This window comes from Schistocerca piceifrons, chromosome 8 (genome assembly GCF_021461385.2).
Source record: "Schistocerca piceifrons isolate TAMUIC-IGC-003096 chromosome 8, iqSchPice1.1, whole genome shotgun sequence".
Lineage (NCBI taxonomy): Eukaryota > Metazoa > Arthropoda > Insecta > Orthoptera > Acrididae > Schistocerca > Schistocerca piceifrons.
In genome coordinates, this window is record NC_060145.1 from 323,541,605 (window position 1) to 323,558,695 (window position 17,091).

Here is a 17,091-nt window from a genome sequence, read left to right on the forward strand (position 1 = left end):
TCATACCGTGTCGGACCTCCTTTTGCCTGGAATAGTGGCGCAGTTCGACGTGGTACGGACTGATCAAGTCGTTGGAAATCCCCTGAAGAAGTACTGAGCCATCCTGCCTCTATAGGCGCCCATAATTGCGTAAGGATTTTGTAAACGATCTGTCCTCTTGATTATGTCATAAATGTTCAATGGGATTCATCTCGGGCGATCTGGGTACCCAAACTATTCGTTCAAATTGTGCGGAATGTTCTTCAAACCAATCGCGAACAGTTGTGTCCCGGTACATTACGCATTGGCATCCAAAAACATTCAATCGCAAATGGCTGCAAACGATCCAAGTAGCCGAATATAACAATTTACAGTTAAAAATCTGTTCACTCGTGCCAGAGGACGCAGTCCATCCCACATAAACACAGCCCACAAGACTATGGAGTCGCCACCAGCTTAGACAACTCGAGTACATGGCTTCGTCGGATCTGCGCCATACTCGAATCCTACCATCAGCTCTTGCCAACTAAAATCGGGATTCATTTGACCAGGCCACAGTTTCCTAGTCATCTAGGATCCAACCGATACCGTATCTCAGCAGTTGCGTTGCAGGCGATGCCGTTCTGTTAACCAAGGCACTCTAGTCGCTCGTCTGTTGCCATAGCCCACAAACGCCAAACTTCGTCGCACTGTCGTAACGGATGCGTTCGTCGCAAACGCCTATGCTCTCAGTCGTTAAGGGAAGGCCGTCGGCCACTGCGTTGTCCGTGGTGAGAGCTGTGTCTGGAGTTTGGTATTCTATGGACAATCTTGACACTGTGGATGTCGCAATACTGAATTCCCCAACGGTTTCCGAAACGGGGTGTCCCATGCGTCTACCTGCAACTACCATACCACGTTCAAAGTCTGTTAACTCCTGTCGTGTGACCATAATCACGTCGGAAATCTCTTCACATAAGTGTAAAAATGACAGCTCCGCCAATGCACTCTCCTTTTATACCCTATGTACGCGATACTACACTTGACTTCTGTCACCTGAGTGTAACTTCTATATCATGTTTCGGAACCAATTTAAAAAAGTCATACTGAATATGCCACAACTGTGGTGAAACATATTTTGGGATTAGACAAATGTCAACCCGTTACTCCTCAAAAATAATCTTCATCCGCGTGCCTCTCTGTTCTTCTTCCTCTTTTATAGGATTCCAAGACCGATTTTTTCCTGATGCAGGGCCGGTTCCGTTAGTATCTCCGCAGTTATATCACAAAATGCATGAGGTGTTTCTATGCTGTCGGCCACAAAGTGTGCTGTGGGTACTTTGCGGAAGCCGTCCTTGTATGGCGCAGCGTGCAGGCTGAGTGTATAGGCCGCGCTGAAGGCCGCTGCAGAACCCGTTCAGGCTGGCAACAAAGTACGGCTTCCGTACCGCGCCAGGGAGGCCCCTGCGGTGAGAAGAACCACTCGCGGGAAACGCTCCGTTGCTACAAAGCGTGTCAGGTTGCACGGGCGTACCGGAAATTGCGAAGTGGTACCAGCGCAGCACGTAAACAAAACCTGAAGGCTAACATAGTGCAACACGACTTCTGAACTCCTACTGTAAGTTGCTGGTGGCTTGGTTGGAAAACCTGTGTAAATGTTGAATTGTCAAGAAAATTGAGTTTACCTAGAACTCCAGGGAATTCTGAAAAACACAAGGAATTCTGAGAACTTTTTAGGGAGTTGAACTGTTCATTAAAGGAAAGAAATGTTCTATCATTTTGTTAGAAACCACTCTGAGATCCTTTTACGAAAGAAGCGTTACGGAGTCGTGTAAGGAAGGGTGAAGAAGTGCACCGGATATGCACTGATCAGCCAGAACGTTATGATCACCGACCTACTATCGATATAAACCCAGCCAGGCGATAGCACCGTGACCTGGAGAGGAATGACTGCTAGTCAGACACACGCACGGTGCATGTAGTACTATCAGTGAGCGTGCTGTGTGTCGATTGGGGAAGGCACGCGCGCTATCAGAGTTTGATCGAGAGCGGATTGTGATGGCTCAGAGGCTCGGTACGAGCATTTCGGAAATTGCGCGACTTGTAGGGTGTTCGAAGAGTGCTCTGGTGAGTGTCTTCAACACGTGGCGAAACCAGTGTGAAACCACACTAGTTGGGCTTGGCGGGCACTCCTCATTACAGATATCGGACGCCGTAGGATGGGCAGACTGGTAATACAGGACAGGCGGCGAACTGTGGCGGAACTAACTTCAAACTTTAATGCTGGGCAGAGTACAAGTGAGTCTGAATGTACAGTGTACCGAAAACCCCTAACGATGGGCCTCCACAGCCGACGATCCATGCTTGTGTCATTGTTAACTCCATGACATCGGCAACTACGACTGAAATGGGAACGTGACCATAGGCACTGGACGTTGGCGCAGAGGCAGAGCTTTGCACCGCCTGATGAATTCCGATTCCTTTTTCATCATGCCGATGGCAGGGCACGATTCCATCGTCTTACAGAGGAACAGCTCTCTGTCACCTGCACTGCGGGACTGAGACAAGTTGGCAGCCGCTCCATTATGCTCTGGGGAACATTCACGTGGGCATCTATGGGTCCAGTGGAGCTCGTGCAAGGCACCATGACCGATAAAGTGTGTTGTATACTGGTTGCAGACCACGTACACCCTTTTATGATGATCATGTTTCCCGACAGTAATGGCATTTTTCAACAAGATAATGCACCAAGTCATAATGCCAGGTGTGCGTCAAGTGTTTCGAGGAACATAGTGGCAAGTTCCAATTTATGCGCTGGCCTCCCAACTTGCCAGACCTGAACCCGATCGAACACATCTGGGATGTGACTGAACGTGGCGTCAGAGCTCGTGCCTCCCCTCCACCCCCCCCCCCCCCACCTCCTCTTCCAGGGAATGTACGGGAAATTAGGTGATTAGAGTGTGCAGATGTGGTGCCAACTCCCTCCGGCGACATACCAAGACCTCATTGCTTCCATGTTACGGCGCGTTGCCCCTGTTACCCGTGCCAAAGATGGACAAACCGGCTATTAGTCACGTGCTCATGATGTTCTGGCTCATCAGTGTAGACTGTTGTAATGTTTGTTGCTCGATAGCGGCTACCTCCGACGCGGTCTCCGTATTCGGGAACCTTCGTTATTTTCCTTGGCTTGTTTGGTTCCAGGTACGTTTCCCATTGCACGGTTGTGAGTGCTACGAAGTGTAAATTCGACTTCCGAACCAAAACGCAAGGGTATTTTTAAATTTGGAAGAACGTAAATACGGATCTATATTTGAATAATGTTCAGACAACGGCTCCTTTATAATAAATTCGCAGCAGTGTAGTACCTGGCTGTATTTTTGGCAGTGTCCTGTTTCAAGTCAACCATGATCACACTTTGAGCAGTGTCCGGTTTGAAACATAATGCGACGATGTTGCCAGAGTCCATTGATATTCCAAATTACACTATAGTTCGGCGTCTTACTGCAAGAATTTCGCATACAACTTGTCTGTGTTATCGCACAGTGACAGAGCATGGCACGCATTGGTGACGGACGACGCTGACGAAGGAGTTTCCAGCGCAGTATGACCTTGTAACTTGGAAAACTGCTGATAGAGCTGTACATCCTAAGCGAACTTTGCATAATCACTACTCTTTGTTGAGGAAAATAAAAAAAAATCATTTGCGGCTTTAAAAAATCACCAAAACAGTACTTGCTCCGTAATAGAACGAACACTGGTGTTCTCCGTAAGAAAACAGAGCTTGTAGAGGTTTCATTGAACCCTCTGCCAGGCACTTTATCATGAATAGCAGAGTAATCACGCAGATGTAGATGTAGGGACACTGATTCAAACGGACTTGGAATTTCATACTGGAGAAACCTTGGAACTTCAGGGTAATCTTTTGTTGAAAGAAAGTCACCACACTGAAAATATTTCGAACAAATAATTTACATTTCCAGGTGATCAACTACCTCAAAGTGTTTTAGGATTACGGGGCTCAGTGAATATCTACTACAATAAATTCAATCTCCGTTTTAAATTTTTCACCTATATTTTTGCAGTTCAATAGATATCATATATAGGAACTTCACAGTCTCAAAAATACGAATGCATCAGATCATCAGTGAATTCAGCTTCAGAAATTTTTTACAGGTTATACTTCGTTTTCAACTATTACCATATTAAGCCAACTCAGAATGCACCACATGTGGAAAGAACAAATTATGTTTTCAGTGAGACTACTGATCCTATTGCTCTGCAATACAGAATTATCATTAATATAATACGTAGCACTGAAACCGACAAATTATTTGTAATTACAAGGCAAAAAGAGGTAGACGTAATAGGCACAGACTGGTGTCACAGTACGTCAAGTTGCCTGCTCCGCCACCTTACACAATAATCAGTTCTAAAAATTTAAAGGAAAGACGCATTTTTACCACTTGTTTTACTAATTAGTATATTTTCGAGACCTGGGTTTCGCGTTTATTAGCCCATAATTTACGATAACTGACAAATTTTTTGTTCAGTGTAACAGCGAAACACAATCAGCAAAGAATTTACGGTTATCAAATAAATTAACTGCTGTTACTTAGTGTAAAAAATATATTCACGATCATAGAACACTAAAATTAAAAAAAAAAAAACTGGCAAATCTGTCAACTAAAATTGGCTTGGGTAACCAGTTGGGTTTGGTAGTATCAAGAGATAGTTCATTCAGAGCTGTTCACGATTTTTCTTGCAGTATTTGCAGTACAGATAGTTTCTACCCACTGTGCCCAGAGTGCAGTATTTCTGCACGTATTACATAAGTGTGTCTGCTTTTCAGATAATGCAACGGAAGTGATATAGTCGCGAGGAACTTGATTCCGAAATGTGACAATTTTGTAAGCACCATCCCACTATTTGATTGAAGTAATTCAGGATAAACATGCTAAAGTTAAACCTGATTGACGGAACCGGAAATAACATGTGGTCTCGCATAAATGCGAGGGCTATTCGGAAAATAATGTACGATCGGTTGCTAAATGGAAACCACAGTGAAAATCATAAATGTGTTATATGCAATAGTTTGCTACACGTTCCAGATACTTCTGTACATAGCCGCCACTCCGACTCAGACATTCGTCGTGGTGTTATATCAACTTTCCAATACACTCGTCATAGAAGGCATCCGCCTCTGCTTCCCGCCACTTCTCTACACTGGTCTACAGTTCGTTGTTTGTGCCAAAATGTCTTCATAGCCAGCGGTTCATGTGAGCAGAGATGAATATCAGAGGGAGCCAAGTCCGGGCTGTATGGTGGATGATCAAACGCTTCTTATCGAAAACGCTGCATTGGTGTCCTCATTGCCCCTGCAGTATGTGCTCGGGATCTGTCATGAAGGAGGAAATGCATGACAGGTACGTTAGGTGGGGCTGCATGAAATCAGGCGAAATCTCGCAGCGGGCGCCCATATTTGGCGGGAGTCACTATATTTCTAGGCCTCTTTCCGTGCTCAGAACAAAAAGATCAACATGACGCCCTCGACAGGGATAGTAGAGACACTACCCGACACATCTGTGCAAAACGTCATCGGTTCTTCACTGTGGTTTCCGTTTCGCGACCTATCGGACCTTACTTTCCGAAGGGACCTCGTCGACTTCTTTATTGCAGCACTCCGCACACTTCAGCGACACCCGTTGTATCATGTGGCAAATGAAATGCCGCAGAGATATGGATTTATGTGGTGGTCCATTTTCATATCGATTTCCTCCCTTGTAAGCAAAGCCATTCCAATCTGAGTTCGATGAATTTAGAGTAAATCTTTACAGATGGACCTTCTACAATGCGAAGAGCACGTAATCTCTTGTAAACACCATGAATTTCACTTGGCTGTGGGAAATGGCGATAAATATAACAAGAACATTTGCAGCGCATTTGTGTGAGTTAAGAATGTTCTCAGTTCTCTCCAGACTTTCCTCAGTCTTCAGCGACAGACAAGTAGCAGACAGAAGGCCGAATCGGGCATGGCTCTCCTTGAGGCTAGGTGACTGCTAGCACTGTCCGTGCGGAGGGAACCATTAGCTCTACAGCAGTTGCTTGACCGGCAAAAGCAACACCCATCTCCTTCTAACATTCATCCAATTAAACGCCTGCTCAATCGAGGTTTTGTTGGTGGCGGAGAATGATTAAGAACTACAAAAAACAGCAATCCCAGTGATGCAGCAGAAATGTAACTAGACTGTGACAGAGCATTATTTTGGGAGGCATGTATTGCGAATCAGAACTATCGAAGCGAGAATCGACACAAAGACTTGTCTAATTCAAGTGAAATTACCGTTACTGCGTGATTTTGCTCACATTCTTCGGTAGTCACTCTTTCATTCTTTTCTAACGCGCGCGCGCGCTCGCACACACATACACACAAAACCACCGCATACATTCATATAAGCATAACTGGAGCAAATATGTGTTATAGTGGAAACACATCGCAAAAATGGTAAACGAGCACAGAGTCTCACAAATCTTTTGGGTAAAGTTGAAAACAGGTGATAGTGGGTACACAACCGATTACATTGAGAAAGGGAACCAATGGTCTGAAATGCATGTTTATTGTATTATGGAGATACATAGCGTACAGCGCATAACAACAATGTAGGCCATAGAAATTCTTCAAAGCGATGACCGTCAGTCTCAGTGCATGAATTGCAACGGCTCACGCAGTCCTGCTTCACTCTCTCGAAGATCCTGGGTGTTGTACAATGGAGACGGCAGCCGGTGATAAACAACGTACACCCCTGACCATCAAACAAACGTACTATACACCACTTAACTCGCAGCACGTGTGTCATATGTCGACCGCATGCATCGCACAGGCGCATTAATCTGTGCCGCAAGCACGCCACTGTCCCTCTTGTCAGTTCTTCATTGTATCAGACAGCTGGTGATGTGTGCATGGTAAAGTGTGTAAGTGTGTTACTGTGTGTATACTGCGCATGATGCGTAGCCAAAGATGCAACGTTACTCGTCACGAGAATTCGTAGACATGCCTTTAGCGTATTGTGCGGCAGGATGCAGTGCCCGTGAAGCAGCACGAATGTACAGATAGCAGTTTCCCAGCAGGCGTCATCCTAACTAGAAGATGTTTATCTCCGTAGACACGAACTTACGAGAGACCAGTCAGTACTTCACTCCACAGAGAGCTGACCGAGGTTCCCGACAAATACATGTCTTACACCAGACATTGAGGAGCTGGTGTTAGTTCGTGGGGACGACCACCCACCAATAACCGCGCGTCTATATACCCATCAAACGCAAACTTTGAAGGACACGGTGTGGTGTGTGTACTCGTAGAACAGGTGTTACACAGCTACCACGAAAAACGTGTGTAAGCACTGGGACCAACGGAATTTGAGCCCCTTATTCACTTCTGTCAGTGGATTGGCCACTGCAGTGCTGTAGTGCCGAACTTCGTGCATTTTGCTATTACGTTGGAAGCTGAAGAAGTGAATTAAAATTCGTGCAGCGGCCGGGACTGGAACCCGGGTCTTCTTGCTTACTGGGCAGATATGCTGACCGTTGCACCACCGCAGCATTATGGTCAACCTAACTGCACGACCTACCCAAGTCAATTACCCTCCCCAACACAAACTCCATTGTAATGGTGAGCTTATGTGCCTAGTAAGCAAGAAGAACCGGGTTAAGAAGACCCGGGTTCGAGTCCCGGCCGAAGCACAAATTTTAATTCACTTCTTCAGCTTCCAACGTTATCGTTGATAAATTAGAGACTCAAATGTCTGCGGGAAAATTTAATTTAAGATCTATTCGTGCATTTTGTTTTATTAACGGACGAAGCCTCATTCAAACGTGATGCTGTTTTCAAAGCCCCAACAGCCGTGTCTGGATTGAGTAAAATCGCCACGCCACCCACATCGATCGCCAACAGTAACGATTCTCTGTCAACGTTTGGGTGGGCGTTGCCCAAGATCACCTAATACGACCTTATTATTGGCTGTTCCATGTTATCTAGTGTTCCTGCACGATGTGCTGCAACAGTTCTTTGTACCCTTGTTGTCCACGAAAATGTGTGGTTTCATCACGTGTGGTTCACCAGTCCACTTCGATGTTATTATCCGTGAGCACCTGAATAACACGTGCCGTTATCATTGGATTAGAAGGGGAGATCCGTCCCATGGCCAGTGCGATCGCCGGACCTCCGACCTTCCTCTGTGGTTATTACGTCAAGATTGTGGTGTACGAAACCCCCGTAGAAAAGGATGGGGACCTGCTTGCTAGGGTCTACAACAGACATCAGGGATCTGAGACTGGCGGTTGTCACTTCTAACAATTACTATGAGCTACGTTGTTGTTATGTGGTGTATTCTGTGTATGTCCATAACACACGAAAGATATGAATTTCCGACCATTGGTTCCTTATCTCAATATAATCGGTTTCAGTTTCACCTAAAATGTTTGAGACATCCTGTAGTGCTACTCCGGAACAGTCAAACTCTACCAATAACAATGCCGAAGAATATAACTGGAGAAAACTAGAAACAATAAATTGAACAACTTTCAAGTTGCACCATTCTTTATCACAATCTTAGTGGCAAAGCATACGAACTAGCCCTTTCAGGAATTTCTCGTTAAGTCTTAACTGCTGGAGTCAGGAGTGACCGCTTCTACAAACGTGGTCCGGCAACGAAAAATCAACAGAGCCGCATAAGACACCCTGTCTTCTGTAACAACAGGAAAGAAACATAGCAGAACTAGATGAAGGCCCTATAACGCAAAGCTACGGTTGACGACTTGTGTCTGTTCAGTGGTGATTGCCGGGAAGATAGAGTATTTACATGTCTATTGTTTTGTCACGTTGGGTCGCACCCATTGACATACTCCGGTACATTGTAGGCTCTTTAGTTAAATGATTCTGAGACGGCGCCGACTTAAAAATAAGAACAGTAATTGTTTTAGAACTGTTGATAGCGAGTGATGTTTTCCAAACAGGTCCTACCTGATCTTAAAGGAGCGCCTTCAACTGTCGGTTAGCTCCATGTAACACAGGCTTGGGGTCGTGGCTTCTACGGAGCACAGCTCTTAGGGGACTCTAGCAGTCGTACCAACCTCCACATAATTTTCAAGTTCCGCTGCTTATAACGAAGGGGAAACGACAAGGTGGCTGAACCTGCACTTTCTCTTCCCTGTCTCTCTCTGCCTGTCTTTTATGTGTCCACGATAGAAATTTAATTTTACTTTTTATTTGTGTTACTGTCTGAAAACCCATGAAGTCAAAATCACACATGAAATCCGCATTTGGATGGATTACTAGTTTCGGCTGACAATTTAGCCATCTTCAGACCCAAGGCAGGAAACAGATTTTTTCTCATTTTAGCAACATAAAGGAGCTTAAAAAACTGCACATAATATTGCGCACAGTTCATAAATATATTGATTAGTGTTGATACCGTTACAGATTGACGTGTCGTTAAAATCATTCTTAAAATTACAACTTCCATATATGAAATAGTTAAAAATCAGTTTTCCATCATAGGTGGCCGGTGTAGTTGAACAATGGTGATAAAACTTAAAATATGCATTAATATAGACAAGAAGCAGTCAAAATAACAGAACAATATTTACGTAAGGAACTATCCACTAAAACGAGTAAATGTTAAAAATATCGTCTTACCAAAGCTGTTAACGCCGTTACAACTTACTAACTGGCACAATGAGTATTTACATCATTTTGTAACAAAGATTATCATATATATATGTTGCGGTAACGTGGTATATGTGAATATTACGGCAGCTGATGCCCATTACAACGTTCAAGAAATTCAGTAGTACACATATGTGTAGTCGGTACTGTTGAAGAAATGGAGACTGATGACCACTAGGTGTTAACACATTGCTTGAGGCGAAGACCGCTAGGTACCTGTAGCAACTGGCTATATAACATGTTCTAATAACATTTTAAGGAACGAGATAAGATGTATCCTATATTAAATTGTTGAATCAATACAACTTGCTGTAGATAAACCAACAAGATTTCAACGATAGTGACTAGCACGATAGCAATGTGCTGAGGTTAATAAACCAAGCGATATAATTTTATGTAACACTTTATCGTATTGATACTTCACCATGAATTGCCAGCCTTAGCTACTGACTCAAAATATTTTTATTTTTAATACATCTCTACACAACGAACGAAATTATAAGGAGCGACAACACGCTACACTATGGGCCACAACTGAGGTCAAATTAATGACAATTTTTCCGTCATTGTGACGGTAATAGATAAAAACAACAGATTATACAATTAGTAAACTGAAAAGGGTGTAAAACGCATGACACTGTACGTGAAAAAAGAAAGGCATTTTTAACATACTATACTACATGTCTTCATAACAAACAATGGTTTCAGGAGCATCACTCATATGCAATATTATGAATAGTAACGGAGGTCGAAACAATGTCACGCAATTTTTATGTCTTACTGACTAGGGAATTTATTAAAATAAAAAAGTAGTAAATGTATGAGATTGTAAGTACCGGAAATATAAAGTGATATTATAAAACAAAAATAATAAAAACTGCATTTAACTCTGTTGCTAGAGGCGTAATAAGTGCATACGCAGAAGTACAATACTTAGCTTCTACGTAACATGTGACCAACTACCCATATTTTCACTATTGATTAGATGAAATTTAGGGGCGAAACATCTGTCGTTACTGTCAGGTGCAAAATAATTCCTTGCTTGTTAACGGCGTTTGCTTGGTAATATTATTACTGAAGAAAGCATTCACTGCAATTGTTTGAAGAGCGTTTTGACGATTTGCACAATGTGTGCGCTAAAAGTGCCAAAAACAAGAGTTTTGAGGCGTAAGTGAAGGGGACAAAAAATCTGTAGGACTCTCCGTCACTCAAGATATAAATCATATTGGTAATGGATTCGAACTTTTGCGGATCCCATTACACGCGGACACAGCTGCGTCCCTTTATGGCAAAGCAGCAGCCAAAATCTAACAAAAATATAAAATATACCAAGTGTATACGGAGTAATGTCTGCCCTAATGTGTACAGTGTTATAGCCGAGTCTCGAAACGGCGACCCTTTCCTCATCAGCACTACTAAATGAACCACGTTGGAACTTTCATCCTCGCAATACCTGAGTACCACACAATGTTGTTGAAATTATATACATCCAAAGACGGGACACGGGTTTATTCCGTATAGTTTTCCCTCCGAGATCTTGTTTCAATTCCTGCTTCATGTCCATACCCGCGACTCTGTGCTCATGTGCAATTCCAGCGCCTGCTACTCATGGGAATTTTTTATGTTTCGTCTGGTAACCGTCCGATTTAGGCGGTTCTGACAAATTTAACGCCATCCGAACGTTGAGAGACGTTGTATTTTAACGAACCAGTGTTAAAATAATTATGTGAGTATTTGTTCGCCTGCCTTTCGGATTAATTGCCGTATTTTTACCATTATTGTACCTTATAATTCATATTATATTTTTTTGTAGACTTATACACCTGAAGATGTGATTAAATCACCGCGGAACTGGCTGTTTGTGACCTCGTAGCAAAGGAACTGCTAACAGCTCATGCGCCGAGCAAAATCTTTTTTAGAAGATTCTAATAGCCTTTTAAAACGTGTTTAATATTTTAAAAGAAAAGTTCCTTTTATTATTCCAGAAACGGATACCTATTAAGATATGAGCCGTATTATTTGAAACGAGAATTGTGTAGTATTGGGTGGTGTAGACAGGACTCACAAGAGTTGGGATAGAAAATTGTCACATTATACATCTGTGGGTACATGCAAAACCTCGAGTAATCATGGAGGAGAGGCTGCAGGATCGCTTTAGTATCAATGTAGGAACTGTTGGTGACACTCTCGTAGGGCGATACATTTTACCAAACAGATTACCAGGTGCTGTGTATCACCTATTTCTGCGAGGCGGGTTACCAGCGGTACTGCAAAACGTTAGCACTGGAGAAAGACAACTGTGGTTTATGCGCAGCTGGACACCACCCAGTTGCCTATTGATATTGCCACGGCACCTCACAACAACTTTTCATGAGCGCCGGATTGGTCGGGGAGGTCTGATAGCGTTGTTATATAGGTTGAGGCAATGTTAGTGCCAGCTGATGGCCAGAAGCCTTTCTGACTGCACCACTCCCACCGGGACGGAATTTTGTGCATCCCATATGTCAGCGTTTAGAGTAAATTTACCTTCAAATGCGAGAACGTTTTCTAAATATTTGAGTAGCGTGTATCTTAAATGGGACGTGGGTACTGTCCTAGTTGTATGCCCAAACACATCGACAATAAGCAGACGTTACAGGAGGGTGTGACCAAATGCACTGACGCATCGGAATAGATATATATGTACTTAAAAGATTCATTACGAAGAATGCCTGACGGATGCGTTATGGTGCTCGGTAACCACATGCAGCACTGCTTATAGTGTCTACGTCTACGGAACGGACAGATGAGAATGAGAGAACAGATCCGCCCAAATCTCTACAGGTATTGGTTTCGGAACATATCGTTATAGAAACTTTTCTTCTAGTTTTGGTTAATACTACGTCCTATAGGAATATGTGACGCTTTCTTTAAAAATACCCTGAGCCCGTTAAAAATGCCTGACGGAAGTCATTTCGTACCGCTATTAACGATTTTCGGTCCTGTTCCATTCACGTATTGAACGAGGGAAAAATGGCTGCTTATATGCCTGTGCTAGCACCCTAATCTCCATTATCTCATGTTGCTGATCCCTGAGCGATGTACGCTGATTAGCCAGAACATTTTTACCGCCTGCCTAATAGCCGGTATGTCCACCTTAGCAGCGGGTAACAGCGGCGACGCGTCGTGGCATGGGAGCAATGAGGCCTCGGTCGGCCGCTGAAAGGAGTTGTCACCACATTTGCACACACCAGTCACCTGAATCGCGTAAATTCCGGGTAGGGGGACGATGAACTTTGACGCCACGTTTCAATCACATCCCAAATTTGTTCGATAGGGTTTCAGATCTTGCGGGTGGGGGGCCAGCACATCAACTGGAAATCGCTACTGTGTTCCTCGAACCACTCCATCATACTCCTGACCTTGTTACAAGGCACACTGTCTTGCTGAAAAATGCCGCTACTGTTGGGAAACATGATCATCATGAAGGGATCTTCGTGGACCGCCACCTGTGTACGATTCTTCTTGGCCATCATCATGGAGCCTTGCACTATCCCGACTGGACCCATGGATGCCCACGTGAATATTTCCCAGAGCATAAATGGAGCTGCCACCAGCTTGTCCGCGTCCCGCAGTAGAGGTGTCAAGGAACTGTTACGCAGGAAGACGATGCATTCGCGCCATGCCATCGACATGATGAAGAAGGCATCGCTATTCATCAGACCATGCAACGCTCTGCCAATGCGCCAACGTCCAGTGCCGATGGTCACGTGTCCATTTCAGTAGTAATTGTCGATGCCGTGGTGTTAACATTGGCACGGTCATGGGTCGTCGACTGCGGAAGCCCATCATTAGGACTGTTCGTCGCAAATGCGTGTTCAGACACACTTGTACCCTGGCCAGCATTAAAGTCTGATGTTAAGTTCCGCTACATTTAGCAGCCTATCCTGTTTTACCAGACTGCGCAGCTTACGGCGTCCGACTTCTGTAAATGAAGAGTGGCCCCCCAACCCACGACGTCTGGACGTGGTTTCACCTTGGTTTCGCTACGTGTTGAAGACACTCACCACAGCAGTCCTCGAATACTAGACAGGCCGTGCAGTTTCCAAAGTGCTCGTGCCGAGCCTCTTGGCCATTACAATCTGCCCTCTGTCACAGAGATCGCGCACATTCCCCATTCTACACACGGACAGCACAATCACTGATACTACATGCACTCTGCGTGTGTCTGACAGCAGTCATGCCTCCGCAGGTGACACAGCCATCGCCTGGACGGACTTATATCGATAGTAGGTCGGTGGTGATAATGTTCTGGCTGATCAGTGGTTCGCGGGAACAAATCGCCTTTCGGTCCATGACTATTGTCATGCCTACTTCATAAACTATACAATACCTGGAGCAATACTCGAGAATTGTCACATTAACGTCTTGTACGCCACTGTTATTACGCAGTATCCTTTCAACAACTCTACGTCCTACATGAATCCTGCAGAGATGTCCATAAATTCATAGGAGTGTGAGAAGGTGGAGATTCCTCTGAATCGCACGTTGCAAGGCATCCCAGATATCCTCAACAGTGTTCATGTCTTGAGAGTTTGGTGGCCAGAATAGTGTTCCCGGAGCCACTCTGTAGCAATTATGGACCTGTGGGGTGTCGAACTGTCCTGCTGGAATTGCCCAAGTCCGTGGGAATGCACAATGGACTTGAAAGGATGCAGTTGATCAGAGAGAATGCTTATGTACGTGTCTGCTGTCAGAGTCGTATCTAAACGTATCAGGGGTCAAATGTCACTCCAACTGCACACGTCCCACACCATTACAGAATCTCCACCAGTTTGAACAATCCCATGCTGACAAGCATGGTCCATGGATACATTAGGTTGTCTCCATACCCGTACACGTGCATCCTCTCGATACAATTTGAAACGAGACTCATCCGACTAGGCTACATGTTTCCAGTCATCAACAGTTCAATATCGGTGTTGACGGGCCCAGGCGAGGGTAATGCTTTGTGTCACGCAATGTGTCGTACAGTCATTAAGGGTACACGAGTAGGCCTTCGGCTCCGAAATCCCATATCGATGAAGTGTAGTTGAATGGTTCCACGTTGACACTTGCTGACGTCTCAGCACCGAAATCTGCAGCAATATCCGGGTTCCCGGGTTCGATTCCCGGCGGGGGTCAGGGAATTTCTCTGCCTCGTGATGACTGGGTGTTGTGTGATGTCCTTAGGTTAGTTAGGTTTAAGTAGTTCTAAGTTCTAGGGGACTGATGACCATAGATGTTAAGTCCCATAGTGCTCAGAGCCATTTGAGCCATTTTGCAGCAATTTGCGGAAGGGTTGCACTTCTGTCGCGTTGAACGATTCTCTTCAGTCGTCATTTGTCCCGTTCTTGCAGGATCTTTTTCCGGCCGCAGCAATGTCGGAGATTTGATGTTTTAGCAGATTCCTGGCTTTCGTGGTAGACTCGTGAAGTGGTCGTACGGGAAAATCGCCACTTCATCGCTACCTCGGAGATGCTGTGCCCCATCGCTCGTGCGCCGACTGTAACACCACATTCAAACTGACTTAAATCTTGATAACCTGCCATTGTTGCAACAGTAACCGATCTTATATAGGAACTGCTGGCGGAAGCGCCGTATTCTGCCTGTTTACATATCTTTGTATTTGCATACGCATGCCTATACGAATTTCTTTGGTGCTTCAGTGTCTATACTGTAAACAGTAATGGTCCATTAACGCTGACCCTTAGGTACGACCGACGTTACTTTTACACGTATGAAGATTTCTCTCCGTTTAGAATGACACGCTCTGTTCTGTTTGCTGGAAACACTTTAGTGGAGTCACACAGTCTATCTGATTTTCCCTACGCTCGCCTGTTTTCCAGCGGCCGGTAGTGCAGGAATGTACCGAATCCCTTCCGGAAGTCAAGGGATACGGCATTTACGTGGGCGCCTGTCTCTGCCGCCTTCTAGGTCTCGTGGACGAACAGAGCAAGCTGGGTTTCGCAAGATCGTTTTTCCAGAACTGACGTTGATTGCTACAGAGACTATCGGTCTTCAGAAACACGGGAGCATAAAACATGTTCCAAAATTCTACAACAGACCGACGTCAGAGATACAGGCGTATACCTTTCGTGTGTCTTTTCGATTACCGTTCTTGAAAACGGGAATGATCTGTGCTCTTTCCAATCATTAGGAATGCTTCGCTCCTCTAGAGACCTACGGTACACTGCTGCTAGAAGACTGTAACTAGTATCTTACTGGTATGTTATCAGAACGAGTGGCATTCACGCTGTTCGTGCGACGATTTAAAGGAGGTACTACAATGCGGACTTACTCAGTGAAAGAATTTTGGAAAAAGGCGTTTAGCATTTCGGCCTTCTGTCTTCCTATGATTCGATGCCATTTTGGTCACAGAATGTCTTCGAAGTTTCTGTCAAGCCGGTAGACAGAATTTTACTTTCGAACTGACTCAACGCTTAGCACAAGCGTGGCTGTCCTTAGGCTCCGTTTAGTTTTTGTTTATATATTTACTAAGATGACCAAGCAGCTCGTTAGAATGAAATTACAATGAAATGAACACCCTTAGCTGCTTACAGGCGTTGACATACGTCAACGGGGACAGATGAAAAATGTATGCCCCGACCGGGACTCGAACCCAGGATCTCCTGTTTACATGGCAGACGCTCTACCCTTTTTTTTTTTTTTTTTTTTTTTTTGGGAACAGGAAGGCAGGGTAAACAAACAATCTTTATTCGCACAATTGTGCTGTCCTAGGGATAAGAAAAGTATCGAGACAGCAAAAACAATTTGGAAACCATAAAATCAACGCAAAGGCCGCCCTCTTTTTTTTTCTTTTTTTTTTTTTGTTTTTGTAACAGGAATAAAGTAAATGACAATCCTAGTCACGGGCGGGAGTGAAAATGAAGTTATCATCTGCATCACAATCCCTGCAGCACGCGGTGTCGCATCATAAACCTGGCAGAAAGCCATATAATCTTGACCATTTCTGCCAGTGTGGGCGGTATTTATTTCTCCTGCGTCGACCATTCGAAGCACCCTTATCTGAGGCGGTTTCGGTGTTTACCATCGTTGTGTGTGTGGGTGTTTTTTTTTTTTCACGTTAACATAATGCAGTCATAACTGGCGCCAACAGGTAGGGGCCAGTTTTCTTCTCAGTGTGCTATAGGCCAATATAATCGAACCGCGCAGTACTGTTTCTAGTCGTTCTGCTGCAGGAGTCTTCCCAGTTCTGGGACACCCCAGCTGTCGGGCGGATTGTGAAAAACACTTCCTAAAAAATTGGAAAAGTAAGTCCTGTATTTCGTATGACTCCGTATGAGCTCGTGTTGTTCTTGTAAATACAACCAATAATCCATCACGGACTTAATATCGTACGAATACAAATATTTCGCCGCATGTCCAGCGAT

The 17,091-nt window shown here is 44.5% G+C and overlaps 1 protein-coding gene and 1 non-coding gene across 2 annotated transcripts in view; one reads left to right on the plus strand and one right to left on the minus strand.

Annotated features, from left to right (window-relative positions):
* Positions 1-17,091, plus strand: part of LOC124711590 (cadherin-23) — a 407,580-nt gene that overhangs the window by 59,584 nt on the left and 330,905 nt on the right. The gene's annotated exons all lie outside the window — the stretch shown is intronic.
* On the minus strand, positions 7,482-7,554 carry Trnat-agu. The gene has a single exon. It is a non-coding gene; the product is annotated as a tRNA-Thr (tRNA).